This window comes from Oncorhynchus keta, chromosome 35 (assembly GCF_023373465.1).
Source record: "Oncorhynchus keta strain PuntledgeMale-10-30-2019 chromosome 35, Oket_V2, whole genome shotgun sequence".
In the NCBI taxonomy this organism is placed as follows: domain Eukaryota; kingdom Metazoa; phylum Chordata; class Actinopteri; order Salmoniformes; family Salmonidae; genus Oncorhynchus; species Oncorhynchus keta.
The window spans coordinates 8,431,844-8,442,539 of record NC_068455.1 but is presented as its reverse complement, the minus strand read 5'-3'; the positions used below and the strand labels follow the sequence as shown (position 1 = coordinate 8,442,539).

At 47.4% G+C, this 10,696-nt stretch overlaps 1 long non-coding RNA gene across 3 annotated transcripts; it reads left to right on the top strand.

Annotated features, from left to right (window-relative positions):
• Positions 1-5,829: 5,829 nt before the first annotated feature.
• LOC127915573 (uncharacterized) lies at positions 5,830-8,659 on the top strand. 3 transcript variants are annotated; one of them, XR_008091367.1, is made up of 5 exons: positions 5,830-5,852; positions 7,038-7,095; positions 7,696-7,782; positions 8,382-8,439; positions 8,561-8,659. It is a non-coding gene; the product is annotated as an uncharacterized LOC127915573 (long non-coding RNA). The 3 variants fall into 3 exon arrangements; XR_008091366.1 differs by having other exon boundaries at positions 8,532-8,659; XR_008091368.1 differs by lacking the exons at positions 8,382-8,439; positions 8,561-8,659 and adding an exon at positions 8,054-8,095.
• The last annotated feature ends 2,037 nt before the right edge of the window (positions 8,660-10,696 follow it).

Sequence of the window (10,696 nt, the reverse complement as noted above, 5' to 3'; positions counted from 1 at the left end):
TTAAGATCTTCTTTAGGTTCTCTGGCAGGCTATTCCAGAGGCTGGGGTCATAATAACTAAAGGCTGTCTCTCCTTGCCTCTTGGTCCCAGACTGGGGACATAATAACTAAAGGCTGCCTCTCCATGCCTCTTGGTGCCCCTCAGGTTCTCTGGTAGGCTATTCCAGAGGCTGGGGGCATAGTAACTAAAGGCTGGGGGAATAGTAACTAAAGGCTGCCTCTCCATGCCTCCTGGTCCTAGGCTTTGGGATAGTTAAAAGGCTGTCTCTCCATGCCTCTTGGTCCTAGGCTTTGGGATAGTTAAAAGGCTGCCCCTCCATGCCTCTTGGTCCTAGGCTTTGGGATAGTTAAAAGGCTGTCTCTCCATGCCTCCTGGTCCTAGGCTTTGGGATAGTTAAAAGGCTGTCTCTCCATGCCTCTTGGTCCTAGGCTTTGGGATAGTTAAAAGGCTGTCTCTCCATGCCTCTTGGTCCTAGGCTTTGGGATAGTTAAAAGGCTGTCTCTCCATGCCTCTTGGTCCTAGGCTTTGGGATAGTTAAAAGGCTGTCTCTCCATGCCTCTTGGTCCGAGGCTTTGGGATAGTTAAAAGGCTGTCTCTCCATGCCTCTTGGTCCTAGGCTTTCGGATAATTAAAAGGCTGTCTCTCCATGCCTCTTGGTCCGAGGCTTTGGGATAGTTAAAAGGCTGTCTCTCCATGCCTCTTGGTCCTAGGCTTTGGGATAGTTAAAAGGCTGTCTCTCCATGCCTCTTGGTCCTAGGCTTTGGGATAGTTAAAAGGCCAGAGGACCTGAGGGACCTACTGGATACATAACTTGGGGATTTTAAAACCAACAGTAGAATTTTAAAATTCATTCTAAATCCCACAGGCACCCAGGGCAGAGACTTTAAAACCGGTGTAATGTGTCCTCTCCGTCTGATCTCGGTCGGTGCTCCTGCTGTAGCATTCTGTATCTTTTGCAGTTGACCAATGGCTTTCTTGGGTTGACCAGACAGGAGAGCATTACAGTAGTCAAGCCTGCTTGTAATAAAAGAGTGGATGAGTCTCTCTGTATCAGCCGTAGAGAGAAAGGGCCATAACTTTGGCAATGTACCTCAGCTGGTAAAAAAAAAGCAATTTTTGGTCATATTCTTAATGTGTGATTCGAAATTGAGTTCAAAATCTAAAATGACACGTCGGTTTTTGACCTGGTCTTCTATTTGTATTGTCTATGCTTTGGCTCCAACAATAAGTACCTCGGTCTCGTCTGGATTTAGCAGGAGGAAGATGTAAGCCATCCAAGTATTGAAATCACTAATACAGTCTAATACTAATTAATAATCTCTGGTGATACAGAAATGTAAAGTTGTGTATTGTCTGCTTAGCTAGTGAAAATCAATGCCCGTGCTTTCTGATAACACTGCCAAAGGGTAACAGATATAAACTGAACAGTACCGGACCCCAAACTGAACCTTGGGGAACGCCACGTGATGTCTATTTTCACTGAGTTATGTTCACCAATGTTGACCAAAAAAAAAACTCTTGACCGGTTAAATAGGTCCTAAACCAATTTAGAACTGGAACGGAGAGGCCAAACCACCTCTCCAGTCTGTCCAGAAGGACATCATGGTCAACAGTGTCGAATGCAGCCCTTAAATTCAAGAGTACACGGATAGAGAGTTGCTTGGCATCTGTGTTGGCTCTAAGATCATTTACCACTTTAACTAAGGGTGTCTCTGTGCTGTAGTGGGCACAAAAAAAAACAGATTAGATTCTTTTTTGGGAGGAAGTAATTTATTGGGTAAATCACCATCCAATAAATTACTGGGAGTTTATATATGGAGTGTGCGACTGTCTTTATTTTTTTATAGTTGATAGTTTATTCGCCATTAGTCAGCACCTCCACACAAAATCATTTTTCTGGGTGTGTGCCAGCTCATGTTTTTTATTCTTGGAGTCTTTGTCAACTTTATTGAAATCGCCCAACACAATGATCTGATCACAGTTCTCAAGGATAATAGACAATAGGCAAGATAAATCAGTAAAGAAAATGGGGCAGTGCTTTGGTGACCTGTACAGGGTTATGCCCCAGCACTGGTGTTTGACATTTAAACAGTATAGCATGATCCTCAAAAGACCCAAAGTTGTAAAAATGTCCTTACAGCTGAGAGTATTCGTAAAAAATAGAGGCTGTCCCCCCGTCCTGTAGTCCATGGGGGAGGCTTCAATAAGAGCAGCATTACAGTCTGAAGACAGCCATTTTTCAGCGAGAGACATGTAATCGGATTTGCGCTCTGTAATGAGGTGATTCACGAGAAAGGTTTTACCAGTGATTGCTCTAACGTTTAAAAACGGCATATTCAATGACAGTGGGCCACTCTGCCCCTGGCGCATCTGCCTCGAGGTAAACCCATGGATGATTAACATTACAAACACATTTTCTGACCGTCTCCAATCTATCAGAATGGTAGGAGATTACAGTTTGTATAAACTCACTAGAGGGCAGCGTTAGAGGAACATAAATTAGGTTACTCACAATAACCATAGTGCCATTACTCTTCCCTGTGCTAGTGAGGATGTTTAAATGTAAATTGTAGTCCTCCCTCAGTTCCTTAGATGACAATAGACCTTGATCGGTCCACAGACTGTAGACAGGCCAAAATCTTTCACCATCGACCTGCCCACAATGATGGTGCTTGTGACGGAATCTGATGAGGAAGGAAGAAGGGGAGTGAGGATGGAGACGTTGGACTCTTTGCACCAGCAGCAACGGATGGCGTGGGAAACCCCAGAATGGTGGAAGACCGAGACCCTTCTGCCTTGAGTCAGAGACCTGCTGAACTGTGGTGGCCATGGATGAAGGGTGGCCAGACTTCCTCCCCAATCTCCTACGCCTTCCAGTCTCCCTGAGCTGAACATCTGTCTGTTGGATTGGGACAAAACAATGCCTTCCAGACTCATCGACACCTAGGCTATATGTCACGACTTCCGCCGAAGTCGGTCCCTCTCCTTGTTCGGGCAGCATTCGGCGGTCGACCTCGCCGACCTTCAAGCCATCGCCGATCCACTTTTCATTTTCCATCGGTTTTGTCTTGTCTTCCATCACACCTGGCTCCGATTCCATCAATTCCATGTTGTGTATTTAACCCTCTGTTCCCCCCCCATGTCCGTAATTGTTTGTTTGAAGTGCTTGTGCACGTTATGCTGGTATTTACCGGGTTTTGTTAGAAGTGCTTGTGCAACGTTATGCTGGTATTTACCGGGTTTTGTTTGAAGTGCTTGTGCAACGTTATGCTGGTATTTACCGGGTTACGTTTGACCCGTTTATTGTATTGATTCTGTTGACGCTGGTTTATGGCCACTCAATTTCTTCTCTGCGTTATATTGGCATCGAACATGTCACCCTCCCTAGGGGAGGGGGTGACCTTGATAATTTATTGTTAAAATGAAAGGCTGCCTGGATCTTTAACTTAAAGACCCTTGCTCCCTTCAGTCTCATGGTAGACTTTGATCTGAAGCCATTCTTGTGATTATTGTGACTTTGCCATTGTAATTGTTTGTAAGCTTGTGTAGTCAAATTCATTTATAATCGTATGCTATCCATTTGTTGTTTGTATGCTGTTCTTTGTATGACATTTTAATATTTGATAATTAACCAATGATATTAGGCCACTTCTGGCCATGATTACAGACACCTGTGTCTTTTGACACTATATAAATGAGTCATCCCGCAGTGTTTGTGATTATACCCTGATGAAGACAGCTGGTAATTACGTTGGTAATTACATTTTTGCATCTGAGCTCCTAGAGTGTGCGGCTCTCTTTTATTTTCAAGGTTTATGGTTATTAAACTCGCTGTAAACGAGTTTCCCCTTTCCTGCGCCTGACTTCTCTGCCGCCAGTAGTATGGCATTATACTATAGCATTTATAACTGAGATTCGGTTTGCCTGGGCTACATTATTATACCTTATTTCAACAAGGAACACAGACTGAGACCAAGGTCTCTTTAACAGCTGGGCCCTGCGTATACATGTTTACACATACAGTTTAAGTACAACGATTAAAAAACTACACCAGACAAACAAAACAATCACAGATAACACAACAAAATACAGCAACAGATTTCATTTACACACAGGTTATTCTACTAACAGCACAAGAATTTGCATTACCCGAAACAGTTACAAGCAACACAAACATAAAAATCCTCCAATACATGTTTAAAATGGGCAACAGGGGGACAAGTTTAAGTTTAGTCTTCAGGCTTATTCCATAGGCAAGGAGAGTAACAGGAAATGGCAGCCATACCCATCTCTGTGGAAATCACATGGGCCTCAAGTGTAATCCATGCTTGAGACCTGGGTTTAGGAATTCTAATTATAATGTTGATGAGTGATGATAAATAAGAAGGTCGTATACTCAGAAGTGTTTTATAGACAAACACGAGAGCATGTCATTCCTGTCTCACGGACAGCGAAGTCCAACCCACATTATGATATAAAACACAGTGGTGAGTTCTGTAGCTAGCAACCTTAATAAACCTAATTGCACAATGATAAGTAGCATCCAGCGATTTAAGTGTGGATGCCGTAGCATGTAAATAATATCCTTATAACGTATAACAGACATAAAAGTAGCTTGCAAAATTTGTCTTCAATTTGTAGAGGACAAACATGTCCTGTTTTTATAGAGGAAGTCTAGCTTGATTTTTAGACGTTTACAAAGTTCATCAATATGCATTTTAATAGGCTGTTTATCATCCAATCATATCACTAAGTATTTATATGTAAAGACCTGATTAATTTGAGAACCATCTAAGCTCGTAAGTGCAAGTGTATTTTCACTTTTCAAACTTTTTGAATCTATTGAAAATCATAAAATGTGTTTTCTTTGCATTTAAAACAAGTTTCAGCTGTATAAAATACCCTTGTAATATCTTAAACCGGTGGGCTAGCACTGCTTGCGTTAGCCTGCTCAATTTTCATGACGGCTTGCAGCTAACTGCGACTTAACAGGAATCCGGAACACAAATTTGCAGTCCCAGCCGTAAAGGCTAACCGCATCAAGGAATCCGTAGCAATAAAAACTTTAGCTATGATTTAACAACTATTCAATGAAAACGATTTAATGAAAACAATTTAATGAAAACAACAAATTGAGATTAGAAATTAAGATTAGACACTGTTCTGTTGCTCACTCTGATGACATCTTGGTCAGTTCTCTGGACCTCCAACACCCGCATCTGGTCTCTCATTCAAGGATTCACCATAACCAACCCCTCTTAGCTTCAGAGGATTCACCATAACCAACCCTGCTTAGCTTCAGAGGATTCACCATAACCAACCCTGCTTAGCTTCAGAGGATTCACCATAACCAACCCCTCTTAGCTTCAGAGGATTCACCATAACCAACCCTGCTTAGCTTCAGAGGATTCACCATAACCAACCCCTCTTAGCTTCAGAGGATTCACCATAACCAACCCTGCTTAGCTTCAGAGGATTCACCATAACCAACCCCTCTTAGCTTCAGAGGATTCACCATAACCAACCCTGCTTAGCTTCAGAGGATTCACCATAACCAACCCTGCTTAGCTTCAGAGGATTCACCATAACCAACCCCTCTTAGCTTCAGAGGATTCACCATAACCAACCCTGCTTAGCCTGAGAGCTTTCACCAGACCCAACCCTGCTTAGCCTCGGAGGTTTCACCAGACCCTGCTTAGCCTCAGAGGTTTCACCAGACCCTGCTTAGCCTCAGAGGTTTCACCAGACCCTGGTTAGCCTCAGAGGTTTCACCAGACCCTACTTAGCCTCAGAGGTTTCACCAGACCCTACTTAGCCTCAGAGGTTTCACCAGACCCTACTTAGCCTCAGAGGTTTCACCAGACCCTGTTTAGCCTCAGAGGTTTCACCAGACCCTGTTTAGCCTCAGAGGTTTCACCAGACCCTGTTTAGCCTCAGAGGTTTCACCAGACCCTACTTAGCCTCAGAGGTTTCACCAGACCCTGCTTAGCCTCAGAGGTTTCACCAGACCCTGCTTAGCCTCAGAGGTTTCACCAGACCCTGTTTAGCCTCAGAGGTTTCACCAGACCCTGTTTAGCCTCAGAGGTTTCACCAGACCCTGTTTAGCCTCAGAGGTTTCACCAGACCCTGCGTAGCCTCAGAGGTTTCACCAGACCCTGCTTAGCCTCAGAGGTTTCACCCAACCCTGCTTAGCCTCAGAGGTTTCACCAGACCCTGCTTAGCCTCAGAGGTTTCACCAGACCCTGTTTAGCCTCAGAGGTTTCACCAGACCCTGTTTAGCCTCAGAGGTTTCACCAGCCCCTACTTAGCCTCAGAGGTTTCACCAGACCCTGCTTAGCCTCAGAGGTTTCACCAGACCCAACCCTGTTTAGCCTCAGAGGTTTCACCAGACCCTGTTTAGCCTCAGAGGTTTCACCAGACCCTGCTTAGCCTCAGAGGTTTCACCAGACCCTGGTTAGCCTCAGAGGTTTCACCAGACCCTGTTTAGCCTCAGAGGTTTCACCAGACCCTGTTTAGCCTCAGAGGTTTCACCAGACCCTGTTTAGCCTCAGAGGTTTCACCAGACCCAACCCTGCTTAGCCTCAGAGGTTTCACCAGACCCTGCTTAGCCTCAGAGGTTTCACCAGACCCTGTTTAGCCTCAGAGGTTTCACCAGACCCTGTTTAGCCTCAGAGGTTTCACCAGACCCTGCTTAGCCTCAGAGGTTTCACCAGACCCTGTTTAGCCTCAGAGGTTTCACCAGACCCTGCTTAGCCTCAGAGGTTTCACCAGACCCTGCGTAGCCTCAGAGGTTTCACCAGACCCTGCTTAGCCTCAGAGGTTTCACCAGACCCTGCTTAGCCTCAGAGGTTTCACCAGACCCTGTTTAGCCTCAGAGGTTTCACCAGACCCTGGTTAGCCTCAGAGGTTTCACCAGACCCTGCTTAGCCTCAGAGGTTTCACCAGACCCAACCCTGCTTAGCCTCAGAGGTTTCACCAGACCCAACCCTGCTTAGCCTCAGAGGTTTCACCAGACCCAACCCTGCTTAGCCTCAGAGGTTTCACCAGACCCTGCTTAGCCTCAGAGGTTTCACCAGACCCTACTTAGCCTCAGAGGTTTCACCAGACCCTGCTTAGCCTCAGAGGTTTCACCAGACCCTGCTTAGCCTCAGAGGTTTCACCAGACCCAACCCTGCTTAGCCTCAGAGGTTTCACCAGACCCAACCCTGCTTAGCCTCAGAGGTTTCACCAGACCCTGCTTAGCCTCAGAGGTTTCACCAGACCCAACCCTGCTTAGCCTCAGAGGTTTCACCAGACCCTGTTTAGCCTCAGAGGTTTCACCAGACCCTGTTTAGCCTCAGAGGTTTCACCAGACCCTACTTAGCCTCAGAGGTTTCACCAGACCCTGCTTAGCCTCAGAGGTTTCACCAGACCCTGTTTAGCCTCAGAGGTTTCACCAGACCCTGTTTAGCCTCAGAGGTTTCACCAGACCCAACCCTGCTTAGCCTCAGAGGTTTCACCAGACCCTGCTTAGCCTCAGAGGTTTCACCAGACCCTGTTTAGCCTCAGAGGTTTCACCAGACCCTGCTTAGCCTCAGAGGTTTCACCAGACCCTGTTTAGCCTCAGAGGTTTCACCAGACCCTGTTTAGCCTCAGAGGTTTCACCAGACCCTGGTTAGCCTCAGAGGTTTCACCAGACCCTGGTTAGCCTCAGAGGTTTCACCAGACCCTGTTTAGCCTCAGAGGTTTCACCAGACCCTGCTTAGCCTCAGAGGTTTCACCAGACCCTGCTTAGCCTCAGAGGTTTCACCAGACCCTGTTTAGCCTCAGAGGTTTCACCAGACCCTGCTTAGCCTCAGAGGTTTCACCAGACCCTGTTTAGCCTCAGAGGTTTCACCAGACCCTGCTTAGCCTCAGAGGTTTCACCAGACCCTGGTTAGCCTCAGAGGTTTCACCAGACCCTGCTTAGCCTCAGAGGTTTAACCAGACCCAACCCTGCTTAGCCTCGGAGGTTTCACCATACCCTGCTAAGCCTCAGAGGTTTCACCAGACCCAACCCTGCTTAGCCTCAGAGGTTTCACCAGACCCTGCTTAGCCTCAGAGGTTTCACCAGACCCAACCCTACTTAGCCTCAGAGGTTTCACCAGACCCTGTTTAGCCTCAGAGGTTTCACCAGACCCTGTTTAGCCTCAGAGTTTTCACCAGACCCTGTTTAGCCTCAGGGTTTCACCAGACCCTGTTTAGCCTCAGAGGTTTCACCAGACCCAACCCTGTTTAGCCTCAGAGGTTTCACCCAACCCTGCTTAGCCTCAGAGGTTTCACCAGACCCTGCGTAGCCTCAGAGGTTTCACCAGACCCTGCTTAGCCTCAGAGGTTTCACCAGACCCTGTTTAGCCTCAGAGGTTTCACCAGACCCTGCTTAGCCTCAGAGGTTTCACCAGACCCTGCTTAGCCTCAGAGGTTTCACCAGACCCTGTTTAGCCTCAGAGGTTTCACCAGACCCTACTTAGCCTCAGAGGTTTCACCAGACCCAACCCTGCTTAGCCTCAGAGGTTTCACCAGACCCTGCTTAGCCTCAGAGGTTTCACCAGACCCTGCTTAGCCTCAGAGGTTTCACCAGACCCTGGTTAGCCTCAGAGGTTTCACCAGACCCTGGTTAGCCTCAGAGGTTTCACCAGACCCTGTTTAGCCTCAGAGGTTTCACCAGACCCTGGTTAGCCTCAGAGGTTTCACCAGACCCTGGTTAGCCTCAGAGGTTTCACCAGACCCTGTTTAGCCTCAGAGGTTTCACCAGACCCTGCTTAGCCTCAGAGGTTTCACCAGACCCTGTTTAGCCTCAGAGGTTTCACCAGACCCTGTTTAGCCTCAGAGGTTTCACCAGACCCTGTTTAGCCTCAGAGGTTTCACCAGACCCTGTTTAGCCTCAGAGGTTTCACCAGACCCTGTTTAGCCTCAGAGGTTTCACCAGACCCTGTTTAGCCTCAGAGGTTTCACCAGACCCAACCCTGTTTAGCCTCAGAGGTTTCACCCAACCCTGCTTAGCCTCAGAGGTTTCACCAGACCCTGCGTAGCCTCAGAGGTTTCACCAGACCCTGCTTAGCCTCATAGGTTTCACCAGACCCTGGTTAGCCTCAGAGGTTTCACCAGACCCAACCCTGTTTAGCCTCAGAGGTTTCACCAGACCCTACGTAGCCTCAGAGGTTTCACCAGACCCTGTTTAGCCTCAGAGGTTTCACCAGACCCTACGTTTAGCCTCAGAGGTTTCACCAGACCCAACCCTGTTTAGCCTCAGAGGTTTCACCAGACCCTACTTAGCCTCAGAGGTTTCACCAGACCCAACCCTGTTTAGCCTCAGAGGTTTCACCAGACCCTGCTTAGCCTCAGAGGTTTCACCAGACCCTGTTTAGCCTCAGAGGTTTCACCAGACCCTGCGTAGCCTCAGAGGTTTCACCAGACCCTACTTAGCCTCAGAGGTTTCACCAGACCCTGTTTAGCCTCAGAGGTTTCACCAGACCCTGCTTAGCCTCAGAGGTTTCACCAGACCCTGCTTAGCCTCAGAGGCGAGCGAGCAGTGGGATGTAGGGTGCTATGGCTGCTGGCTGCTACCAGGGCTGACATGGTAATAGTGTTAATTCCCCAGTTATGATCTGCCCTGTGTCTCCCTGTGACAGGCTGATGTCTACGTGTGTGTGTGTTAGCGTTGGCACAAACCCAGCCCTACCGTCAGACCAGCTCTGCTGCAGTTTTGGCACTGCAGCTTGTGGGAGTTCCCTTCAGTGACAGAGCATGCTCACCCACACACACACACGCGCACGCACGCACGCACACACACACACACACACACACACACACACACACACTAACACACTAACACACACACACTAAGGCAACATGAGCCGATGTTGATAGCCAGGAATCAGCCCACGCTGTAGACATAGACAGTTTCTAGTGTGATCAGGTGCGCCTTCGCATCCCATCAGTATCTATGGAAACATCACATCTACGTGTGTGTGTGTGTGTGTGTGTGTGTGTGTGTGTGTGTGTGTGTGTGTGTGTGTGTGTGTGTTCCTGGATTCCTGTATAGTGTAAAGGCCAGCGTTGGGAAACCCTAATGCTCTGTAGACATGACATGTGATCAGAAGATAAATACATTAGAGAATCAGGGGAAAGGAAGTGTCAACTGTTCGATGTATGAGAGGGCCTGTCGAGACTTCACCACCCAGGTTAACGGTTCGCACTTCTCCTAGGCCTCGTTTACAAATGTATTTACATTTTTGTTAATTAGCAGATGTTCTTATCCAGAGAGACTTACAGGAGCAATTAGGGTCAAGTGCCTTGCTCAAGGGCACATCGGCAGACTTTTCAACGAGTCGTTTCTCTCCCACTCACCATCTCTTTCCATCTCTCTTCTCTCGTTCTTGGCAGGCCTCCTCCCCTCACACGCGATGCTCTTTGATGTGTCAGACACTGTGTTTGTGCGTGTGTGACAGGTTATATTGTAGAAAGGGTTTGGGGTGTGAGAGGATAATTGTATGTTTGTATTGAAGTCTGAGTGTTTTCTGATTGTTACCAGCGTGCCTGGGCGCATAGCTTAACACAGCCTCCTTATCCACCCCTTTGTCAATCCGTCAGCAAATCTGAAACAGGAGAAAGTGTCACCGGACAGAGAGAGAGAGACTTGACTCTCGATGTTCTTAATTGAGACATCTTCACTAAC